Source organism: Numida meleagris, chromosome 3 (genome assembly GCF_002078875.1).
Source record: "Numida meleagris isolate 19003 breed g44 Domestic line chromosome 3, NumMel1.0, whole genome shotgun sequence".
In the NCBI taxonomy this organism is placed as follows: Eukaryota; Metazoa; Chordata; class Aves; order Galliformes; family Numididae; genus Numida; species Numida meleagris.
This window is the reverse complement of record NC_034411.1, coordinates 12,705,954-12,717,414: the sequence shown is the minus strand read 5'-3', so window position 1 is coordinate 12,717,414 and position 11,461 is coordinate 12,705,954. Positions and strand designations below refer to the sequence as shown.

The following is an 11,461-nucleotide window of genomic DNA, read 5'->3' as shown; positions in this document are numbered from 1 at the left end:
TTTCGATCCCCAAAGAAATAAAAGTCTGAGGAAAAACAAGGAAGAACAATGAAAATGTTAATCAGTTACATTGTAAAAGGGTTGACGATTAAGCTAATGAGCTAGCGTGAATGAATTCATTTATGTGCTTTATGAAAGACCTTGTCTACTAGCATTAATATTTTAATGCTCTATTAATATTATTGAGTATGCACAGATGAAGGGGGAGGGTCTCGAGATTTATAAAAGATGCTTGGCACAGGAGAGGCCCTGGTTTTCAGTCTCTGATCTGTCTGGATAAAGGACATGATTAGTGTAAAGAGGCTGTTATTTGCTGGAAAGTTAATTATCTAATATTATTCAGAATTCTGACTATTTTCTTAATATCTTTTTTCCAGGAGTTTTGAGTCTTCACTTTAAATCCTTTTATTATCAGTGAAGCTGAAGCCCCACTTCCTTGATGTCCGTGTGCCGATACCTCTCATATATTATTAGCTCTTCGTTAAGAAGTACTCCACAGTGCAATATAGAGGCAGGAAAATTTAAATGAGGAAACCTTCCAAAGTAAAAACTTTAACTTCAGACTTTATCCAAAATTCTGATTAAAGCATGTTTACAGGCATCAGGTTTAAAACTTGGTAAGTTTTTTTCTAAAATTCTTGCTGCTGTACTTGATACTATACTGCTGTATACTTGATCCAAATTCCCTTTGGTGTCCAGAGCTTTCCATTAATTTGGAAGAGACGTCAGGTAGGAACTGTTCATTCTGTTCTGTACTAATGATACCAGTTCTTAATTGTGTGGTAGACAGCAGTGTGATTGGTGCAGGACCACATCTGCAGCAGCAGTCTAGTAAGTTATTTAGTGGGAGGACATAGGTCATTCTTTGTTTATCTTGTCCACTCAGTTCTTTACTTGTGTATCAGAGAAACTGGGGCTGCAAACCTATCTCATCCAAAGGGATGTTCTCTGTTTCTGTCTGAAATGTAAAAGAAGTGCCAGGATGCTTGCTTTGGAAATCAGTTCTAGGTAGAGGTATGTTTGTCTCTTGCACTGTGTCCACTGATGCAGTGAGCCAGTTCTTACTTTGTTGTGCAAATATAGAGTTTTAAAAAGGGCAGGAAAACACTATTGCGATGTTTCTGGATTTGGGAGGAAGAGGAGTCCAAAAGCAAAATTCAATGTTTATCACAGTTAAAATCCTGTTAAGTGAGGCTGTCTGCTGCCATTTAGTTGGAAGGTCCTGAGGAGATGATAGCCACTGCTTCTCATGAAGGGAAGCCTGCAACAGACTCCTTGCAAGTGCTCAGCTCTCTGTTCTAGGAACCCAGGATTTCTTGCCTTTCAGAGGGCAAGAAATCTTGTACCACCACCCTTAGCAAGCCTGTACCTCCTTATGGAAGCCAGTTGGGACTGCTGTAAACAGGAGGGCCTTGTTGGACCTCCCAGGCTCAGCACTCAGTAGGAGCCAAGGCTCTGTTCCTGGCACAGGAGTGAGATGGGGACTTAAGCCCATCTCACTGGTATCTGGACACGGAAAAGCAGAGGCTTTTAAGCCAGCCTATTCTACCATGCTTGCAAGCAATCTGTGGGAGGAGGAATACCTGCTGATTTCCTGAAGGCAGTGAATGGAGCTGCTTTTTCAAACATGGCAGCGTGACTGTGTTCAAAATAAAATTACAAGAAGGCTTTTTGGCATGCTGTTCCATTTCCAGAAGTCTGAATTTATTTTCTCCCTAAGACTTCCTCACAAAGCGAGGCGCTGGCCCAATTGAAATCAGTAGGAATTGCCCTAGTGACCCCCTATAAAGCCAGGATTTTCGCTTGCAGTATTCAATTTCTATGATTATTCTGAGAACACAACACAACTGTACAAGAAAGGGAAAATAATTTTGAAATTGCACCATAATCTGATTATCTCAAATAGAGGTAGAAATCTTTCTATTAAATTTTACAAAAAACTCCTGCTCATCGGGAGATTTTATACATTCTTGCCAAAGCCTTCCTACTGCAAAGGAAATGCTTTGTCTTCAGCCATAAATCTATGAGAAGAGCAGTAAATCTGTATGAGGCTTTATATAGATTTTTTACAATTTGCATTTGAAATTTATAGCACGTAAGATACATAACATGGCTAAAGTATTGTTAAGATGAGAAGGTGTGTGTAAATTGCCCGTCTTTTCTTCAGAAGGAAGGAAGAACAAAACCAGCTATTTTGCTTGCAGGCACTTATTTTGAAAGAGCTTCTTGAAGTCTGATGAATTTGTGGATAGCATCACAAATGCGTTTATATTAAGCCCTTAATTGTAGCATTTTAAAATTAACTTTCTGCTTGTTTTCAATAGAAAAAGATAATGTAGTTGTCCTTAAGGCATCCTCCTTCCCTTTCCAATGGAGCTCACATTTGAAAGCATGCTGGTAGATGCAATTCTCTATAGATTTCATTTTTAAGCTTTGCATGCAGTCAAGTTAAGTGCTGCTTGGGGAACAGCACTGTTCCAGGAGTAGCCGTGGCTTCTTTCAGTCTAACAACAAACAAGGGTTTGCGTGGAGGGATTTCCTGGGAGATGATGCTGTGTACAAAGGAAGGGTTTCAGTTCTACTGAAGGAAACACCTGGTGTTGACTCATGTTGACAGCACAATGTGCTGAATGTCATGTCCAACAATTCAGCAGCCGTGCAGAATTGGAAGGCATAAACTGCAATGGGAGACCGCTGCATGAAGGCAGCAGTGAAAAGTCCTGGGTGCAGGGCTGTTTCACGTAAGCTGATGTATAAATGTGTATATTTCAGTGGTCCCTAGCCTCACTTTCTACTTATTGGTTGTTCTTACAAGGGAGAAGCAACATTAATTCACTTTTTTTTTTAAGGGTATAAGGATTATGGACTAATTTATTTCTCTGTCATTTACAAAGCCAACAGCCTCAGGGGGCTCAGGGGAGGTGGTGTGGGACAGGACTCACAGCTACGCTAGAAGCATGCGTGGAAATGATCTGCTTTCTTGTGTCTTGTTCTTAGGAGAATATTGTGCAATACAATAAATTTGTACAGAGCTGGGATTTGACACGTTTAGTGTGTTTCTATAGCATGACAGAATAAAAGCAAATAAAGGAAGCAAGCAGTATTTAGCTTAGAAATACTAAATTCTGCAGAAATGGCAGAGCGTGGGGAGAGTACAATATAAAGGCATTTGCAGACATAAGGATATTGCCCTTTGCTTGTGTTCTTGAGCTAAGGTGTGACACGTTTTCTTCTTACCCAGCAGGGCATGCCACTAGTGATACTCACATCAGACCCCATTAGCACTCAGGGAGAAGTGATGCAGAGGGGAGAGAAATGAAGGTCAGAGATCTGGAATATGAAGGAAAAGTATCTAATCAGAAATAAGAGCCTTCATCAGGCACAGGCGATAGATAGTAAACTGGCTTTGGGAGATCTATTCAGGCATCACGGGAGTCCGATCAACAGACAGAAGGTAAGAATACAGAGTCAACTATTTAAATGATTCCAAAAAGTTGCTTATGCTTGAGCCCCTCCTAGGCACTACGAAGGAAGGAACTGTTTTGCTGCCTTAGAGTGGAGGCTATACATATATTTTACCTTTTTTTTTTTTTCCTCTGTGCTCGTAGAGTAGTTTCCTTATGATACATGCCACATAAGCTGTTTTTCTTCCTCAGTGCTGGGGTATGAGCAAGCTGTCTGACCATGCTAGGAATGTAATTTTCAAATATAACCTGTACATTTTGTATCGCTCTCCTTCACCCCACTCCATCTAGCCTTTGTTGGCTCATAATAAGATGACAAAGAGCTGACAGAGAGCAAGGGTCCCCAGACACATTTGGGAGGCGAAGCTTTCCCTATATCTGCACTGTTTCCAAGGACAGCAGTAGCAAGGATCTGTGTTCAGTTATCAAATACTCATACCAATTTGAGATGAATTGGGCATGGGCTCAATGCGCTGCCTTTCTGTAGGATTTGCTGGGGCACATGGGATGGCCTGTGTGAGTTCTGTAGTTTGCGTCACCTTTCTGCCAGCTGTGGGGGACGGATGATCCCAGGAGTAGTATAAAGACTGCCACTGTTTGGAGCAAATATAAACTGACAGAGTGAGTTCATACTGGGTCAGCTTTTCACAGCATTTTGGAGCTGCTATTAGGAGCTTTAAAAATCACTGAAGTACAGCATGAGATATTTAAAATTTGGGGTTCCTTGTTGCTCGTGACAGCCATTTTTGTTCCCATTTACAGGCAGAATACCCCAGCAGAGCCAGATGTGAAAGCTCAAACACTGCCGTAGCTCCAACTTTCCTCATTGTTTGTCCAGGAGCTAGATGTAGAAGGTAGCGTTAACCCCTGTGATGGGCACTGATTCACTCCAGCCTGGCATCGAGGATCAGATCTGAGTGCCCAGGGAGACACCCTTTGCCCTGAGTACTCGGTGATCACGGGTAACAACCAGGGTTGGGGACACTGGGAACAGGCAGAGGCTTAAAACTGAAAGAGCACTAAAGGAGGATTGTGATGAGTAAAATCAGCTGAAAGATGGTGCGCTATGCTGATTCCTGCCTAGAGATTTTGAGTAACGCAATCTGCGCTGACAGGTTTGTGGTCACCGCTTGAAGGTGATTTTCAGGTAATGAAATATGACTCTCAGCATCAGCAGAGCTGAGAGCAAATACCTACTCTTGTTCACCTAGGAAAGTTGGCATTCAGCGTTCTGTATCTGCTTCTGTAAGAAAAAAAGGAGAGTTTCTTGTTAGCACGATAAAAAAGAAAAAAAGTGAAATTAATTGAGCTGTAGTTAGTGTGACTTCATGTAGGGAAGCATCTTCACGGAATAAAACTTAGAACTATGCAACACGGGAAGGATGTAGCACATTAGGTTATAGTAGGGCTGCTGAATTAGTAAGGATCCCCTAGCCATAATTTCAGTGATCTGGGACAGACAGGTAGGAGAGAAGATGATGTTCACAGAGAAAGAAATTCTTGCATAGGCAAAGATCAGGACAAGTCAAAGGAAAAAATATCAACCTAGTTAAGGGAAAAGACAGCTACCTTTGGTTTCTGCCATTTGTTGTGCTGCCCAAGTGTCTGTGTAGGTGAGGTGCTTTTGCTGAGCTGCCATTAAGACACCATGGTTAGAGAAATGAATTACCCTGAAAAGGCCAGAATGGGGTCTTTCAAAGGTCGTTATCAGAACTGGTTTCTCATCAATACTCTACATGATTGGAGGAAAGGACTCAAAATTGCAGGGCTTTGATTGCTGAGGGGGAAGCTTTCAACTGCTTCCCGCTGGTCTGTCATTTTGTGCGAACCCAAAATGACCCTGTTAAATAGATGTCCTGTTTCCCATTTGCTGACCACAAATCACTCTTCTCCTGTTAATATAGGAAACATTGGTACGTGCTAGAAACTGGAGTAGCTAAAAAGTAGATCTAGTAAAGAACTCAGAAGTGTTTACCTACTGACTGAGGTTTTTTCCCCACCAGTACTTCACAACACTCAGCTGTGAATTTCATTAGAAAATACAGAGCCTCATGTCTGCATTAAGAGAATCTTCTCACCGATACTGTTCCCAAATAATGTGCTGTGAGTCTGGTTTATCTGTGCTTGCTGATTTCTAGCAGCTAATAGAAAGAAAAAACAAAGGCTCAGAGAGATGCAGCTGTTCAGGCAATAGGATGTCATCACTGGCACTGTGCGTCTCTGAGTATTGCTGCTGTGGGTTAGGTCAGCAGTGAAAGCAGCACAATAGCCCTGTTATCTCAGGATGGCAATCCCATGAGAGAGTGCCTAGAGCCAGGAAGATCTTGGCCCTGAAGGGCAATTGGTGTCTGAGGCTCAGAAAATATATATTTTTTTAATTTGCATGGGTCTTAGAGATTCACATATGCATACATTCTTGCATCTAGAATTGAGTCATGCTGCAGATCCTGCCATTAAGGGCTTTTTATTGAAGTCCACTTTCATTGTCAGATTAAAATACGTAGACTGGACGTGGAATGGTACATAGTCACCATTTATCACTGTGTTGGTGCAGAGGTCCTCCAGCAGCAGAAAGGACAGACAACTGGAAATACTAAAACAAGAGTGGGTTACCCAAGAGTTCTCCAACAGTTCTCTCAGGGTACTCTGAGACAACTGGAGAGGAGAGAGGGAGTGAGCACTTTGTAATCTATATCATTTGTTGTGAGCAGAGAAGAAAAATCAGTCCTTCTTCCACTGCCGTTCCCTTCAACTCCATGTCTCTATTTCTGCCACCGAAAAAATGGGAGGATGAAGTTGAGCATCTCTGCAAAGCACTTTGAAATCTACTGATTAAAAGTGCCCTGTAGGCAGCAGGTATCAGGCGAAGTGCAGTGAAGCCCCACTTTCCTTGGGCAGCTCAGACTGCGGATGTACTCTGACACTGAAACGTACTCTTAAATGTCACGAAACTGAGGAAAAGTAGCACTTACTGAAAATCTGGATGAAAGTGGCCTCAGATGTAAATCCTTTCTAAAATCTGTGTAAGCCTCAATTGCTCTAGTTCTATCACCTCTTCCTTTATAAATGAACTACCAGCCAAAAGGTAAATAGAAATGCAAAATGTCCCCAAAGCAAACATGTTACTGTCTTTTAAAATAAGTCCATTTAAATAATGTGGAAATAAAGAAATGGAATCTATTCAGGTTTATGTTTAAAGATGAATTAATGCAAATATCACAGGTTTATCCTGCATTGCTCTGTTGAGAGGATTCACTGGGGAAGCAATTTGTTTCTTTTTAGCCAAGTCAGGAAGCTTTGAAGTTGGTGAGTTGTCTGTCTCTGCCAGTAGCCCATTTAATCTTGAGGAAAAGCATCAAATGTAAGTTGGCATCATTAACTACTTGTGTGTCTGCACACCATTGAAAGCTCTGGCAAGAAGAGGTCTTCAGCAAGCCAGCAACCAGCAGTATAAAGGATACTGGAAATTGCACAAAGAAATTCTGGAAAAAAAAAATTATTGGCTATTAATAACCCTCATGCAGACCTGAAGACTGAAAGTCATGAGGAGGGCCTCCACTGGGCTATTTTTATTTTATGATGATGACTGCTAGGCTAAAGGCTCTCCTTGATTGCTTTCTGATGCCTGCAAGTGAGGATGATTTCAGTGACAAATGTCTGAGGGAAAAGCCATTGCGAGTGACTTATTTTCCAGGCATTCTCCATAGTTTTAGGGATGTTCATGTATCCTGTATACCCAGGCTGCCCAGGGAGGTGGTGGGGTTCCCGTCCCTGGAGGTGTTCAAGGAATGTGGAGATGTGGCACTGAGGGGCATGGTCAATGGGCATGATGGAGGTGGGTTGATGGTTGGACATGATGATCTTAGTGGTCTTTTCCAATCTTAATGATTCTGTGATCTCTCCTGGTACAACTTACTGCTTTCTTGGCTATGCTCATAAAATATTTCTGGAGCTGTACTGGAATTGGATTAGGTAAATGATCTGGATTTAATTTCTTTTAATTTCTGCTTGTGATGTTTTGCTGATTTCACATGTAGGATTGCTCTATGGTCAGCTTGCTGGTACTTGCTGAGCAGGCAGTGGTTTGTGATGGCTGGGTGATGGAAGCAGGTGCCACTTATTGGCCATTCCCCTGTGTGGGGAAATTTCAAAGCTAATGTCTGAATCTGTGATGGAGCACATGGCAGACTCCACCTTTGCCCCAGAACTGTTCTTCTGATAGCAATTTTTCCACTTTTCAGTTACAAATGAGACCCTCAGCTATCAATTAGCGCAGCTCCGCTGAGCTGGTTTACAAGAGTTCTGCACAGTGTCGGCTTTCTGCCTGGAGATACCGGCCGTGGGGTATCAGCTGCAACGAAAATCTCTATGTGCGCAGCCTGTAAAGCAATCCAGGGAGGTCAATATGCATCTGAAGATAGCTCTAAACAATAGCCAGAGGGGGAATATAAACTGTTTACTGCAATTGGATTTGTACTGAAATCTACTGATGCAAAATTCATAGCCAACATGAATTAATTTGCTCCTGATCGTTTCCTACATAAACTCCAGCTTCTCCCCCTTCCCCTAATGATTTCTGTTCAACAGCTGTGGATTTGCAAACCAAACTGTAGTAGCAGTGTAGATGTTAACATTTCAAAACAGCGCTAAAAACAGTGAACTGAGTTGCCTTTGGAATTTCAAAGTTGCTGCCAGTTTATCACAGATTAAACTTTTGAAATTTTTCACGGGCTATGTTTAATCTTTGAGCATTATTTATCTCATTATCACTTGGGAGAAGTATTGACTCTCTTTTTAAAGACAAAGAAAGGAGGCACAGAACATCTGAGACAGCCCTGGAAATGGCCCCGCTAAATAGCACTGTCTGAGTCTCAGGAAGGCACTCGCCCTTATGCGTTAGCTGAATCAGCTGCAAGATCTCAAATTGGTTTTCCCGGCGTGCCTCAGAATTTAGGTCAAGTTCCCCCTGGGGACCAAGCGGTGAGATGTGCGGTGTTCCTCATGCTCGGTACCAGCTCCTCTGCAGGAGAGCAGAGTTGGGCACTGCCGTGTAAAATATTGTCCCTGTTCCTCCTCTGAGGGGTGAGGTGAGGGCTGCAGCCAAGTTAATGGCTTCTACAAACACACTCTAAAGTCAGTTTATGTAACGACCTGGAATGTATATCTTTGCAGGAGCTGGTGGCTGTTTTAATGACTAGCACATAGTGTAAATACAATCCTCAGTTCTTTCCTCAGATAGTCTACATGAGGGCTGGTGAAGTTAAGGAGAGCTGGACTGGTATCCAAGGACAGAAGCTGGTTGCTTGTGTGCTTAAGATACGTTGAGAGCATTAGGAACCAGACATGAGAACAGAAGAGCAAATACACTTATTTACCATGTGAAAGAGAGCTGCCTCATAGAGTCAGCTGCAAAGTGGTTGGCTAAGGGCTGCACTCAGCTGTCTCTCCTAGCTCACAGGCTCACCTGTCCTCTCTGCCCTCATCAACTCCGCAGTGAGCCCTGGTACAGACCCACGTGCTCTTGTCTGAAGAGCTAAAGGGATGACAGAAATGTTGGCACTTTTATGTTTCTGTAGTTGAAAAGCGTCAGGATTAAATGTTCATGATATTTGCTGGAGAAAACTCTAAATCACGTCAGAAGGAAATGAGGTAAAAAGGTGTTTTACTGACACAGATATTTGTTTGTTTTTCTCTTTAAAGCCTGCCTTGCTGCATAAGTTTATGATAAGCAGCTGGTGTAGCAGAGCATCCTGCCTGTAAACACTGACTTTGGTACAGTTCCTCTGGTTGACGTCAGCGTTCAGTGCTGCTGCAGGAGGACTGACTGCATTCACTGCTGGGTGCTGGTAAGCTGCAGGGAAAGCCCTCACACCTGGCAGTGGGGAGGGAACAGCAGGGAGTTTCAGGGGCTCCACATGAGTGATGGGTGCAAGCAAAACTGGGAGCTGGCTCTTCCCAGGCTGAGTGCAGTGAATCAGTGCAGAGGAAGATCACCTATACATGAGATTAAAGGTCAGGAGGGTACCTAATATCATGCAGAATCTTATACTCCATAATGGGTGTATTGGATGTGTTGTAAATTAGGGGGCTGGTTCAGAACTCAAAATGGTCCACAAAGCTTTGAGCTGGAGAATCTAATGCAAACTGACACAAGTGACTGATAGGCTGCTTCAGGATTAGAAATCTGCGTGAACATTGTGGCTGCAGTTTACCCTTTATTAGTCAGGCAGTTGTCACATTAATAGTATAAACCAGGCCCTCTGCAAATCAGGTGGGAAAAGAAAGCTTGTTCCTCTTCACTGGAAGAGATCCCTCCCAAAGTGAGATTGCAGGAGCAGTGCGTGCGAGGGAAGGAGAGCATTGCAGAGGGGTGGAAGGCCTTGTTAGCCAGAGCACCGCCCTCTGTGTGTAAGGCTTTCCCAGTAGCATTAAAAATATATCAGGTCTAAGGCCTCAGTAAGTGATTTCAAAGGAAGACATGTAGCAAAAAGAACTCAGCAATGCAGCGGGTACTGCTGGCCCATGTGGCTACAAGCCAGGAACAGGGAGAGTCTGGGTCTGCTTCTGCAGGAAAGTTATAAATAAAGGAGCAACGGGGAAAGGAAAGTGTAAGTCCTGAGGCAGCCAGAATTTGTTTAATGGTTCTCAGGACTTAACGCTAATCACAAGGTAAGTTTACACTCATGGTTCCTCCTCCCACCCCCACACCTCCAGAATCTTCTGATTTATAGCCTACCAAATTCCTGTGCTTTTCATGAGTGTGATGTACATGAATGGAGCAGTCTAATATCTCAGCTGCTCCCAAAGCCTGACAGTGTTTTCTCGCTGCTTCTCACTCCAATAAATCAAAGTGTTCGGATCTACGGACTGCACAGCCAATAAAATTCCTATGGTAGGGAACAGCGGCTGTTTATGCATTTCTACAGCCGTGAATCTCCTGGATGGCATTCCTGATGACTGAATGCCTTGCAGCAGTTATATAATCGCAAGAGAAAAAATCACTGGTTTGCCAAATTGCTGAACCAGAAGGGTTTGCTTACTAAAGGACCGGAGGGAAGAAACTGAACAGGAGATGTAAAGCCGAGAGGCTTGGGCTGTGATCAGCGTTTTGTTCCTTTTAGGAATTTCTCTAGGCTGGGGGGTTGTGTAGTGAAAGGTGGGTGAATAATTAACAATGTCTACTTTGGTCAATGAGTATGGCTGATTGGGAATTATCTACAAATGAGTTTTTGTGTGTCAGATATTATTCAACATCTCTTTTCTGTGGATAATTTTTGGGTTTTAGCTTTATCCTGAGGAGTTTGTTTGGGTATTTGTTAATTAAACACTGAAGAAGGGAGAGCACTAGCTCACAAAAAGAGAGTCACGCAAAAGGTGCACGTGTAGTTTCATTGACTTCTGAAGGTGTACGATAGGGAAAGTTTGTTTGAACTTTCAGCTTTGTCTAGCCTTTGGAGAAGTCACCTTAAATCTTGAGAGCATTTAAATTTGAGGTACTATCCAGTCCTATCATATATTTCTCTTGCCTGAACCCAGGTTTTGGGGATCTGAATACCTATTTGTCTGCACAAGATTTCCACATGAGTGTTTCATACAAGTAACCAGACAAGTAAGCCTATTTCACTGACTTATTACAATTCTCACTCATGAGAGTAAGGATGGGGGAGAGGTAATTCCCTCCCATCCCTGCATTAAAATGATTTACTCCTCCTCGATTATGTTAGAGCTTATTCAAAAAAAGGGCAGTTTCCCCTGAAACGCTTGCAGTGGAGCCTATGCATCACATGCAATTTTAAGATCTTAGTAACGCTCTTTAGTATTCGCTTCCAAGGCTCTGAGGAAAAAACAGGTGTTCTTTAACCTCCCCTCCTGGTGTACCCTTGGATAGATTAATTGCTCAGAGAAGTTCTTTTAACCCCATCTTACAGCTGAAACCCATTTGGATGATAAAAAACACTTGTGGTCATGAGGCTGAAATCTCAGACGCATGCATCCCA

The 11,461-nt window shown here is 42.7% G+C and overlaps 1 protein-coding gene across 21 annotated transcripts in view; it reads left to right on the top strand.

The window, feature by feature from the left end:
• SPTLC3 (serine palmitoyltransferase long chain base subunit 3) overlaps positions 378 to 11,461 on the top strand; it is a 295,028-nt gene continuing 283,944 nt past the window's right edge. For 17 of the 21 annotated variants that reach the window (XM_021392173.1, XM_021392170.1, XM_021392188.1 and 14 more), the window contains exons 1-3: positions 378 to 617; positions 3,242 to 3,454; positions 9,165 to 9,310. The gene's annotated coding sequence lies outside the window, so the exon portion shown is untranslated. The remainder of the gene's footprint in view (positions 618 to 3,241; positions 3,455 to 9,164; positions 9,311 to 11,461) is intronic. The other 4 variants (XM_021392167.1, XM_021392175.1, XM_021392174.1 and 1 more) reach the window with 4 other exon arrangements.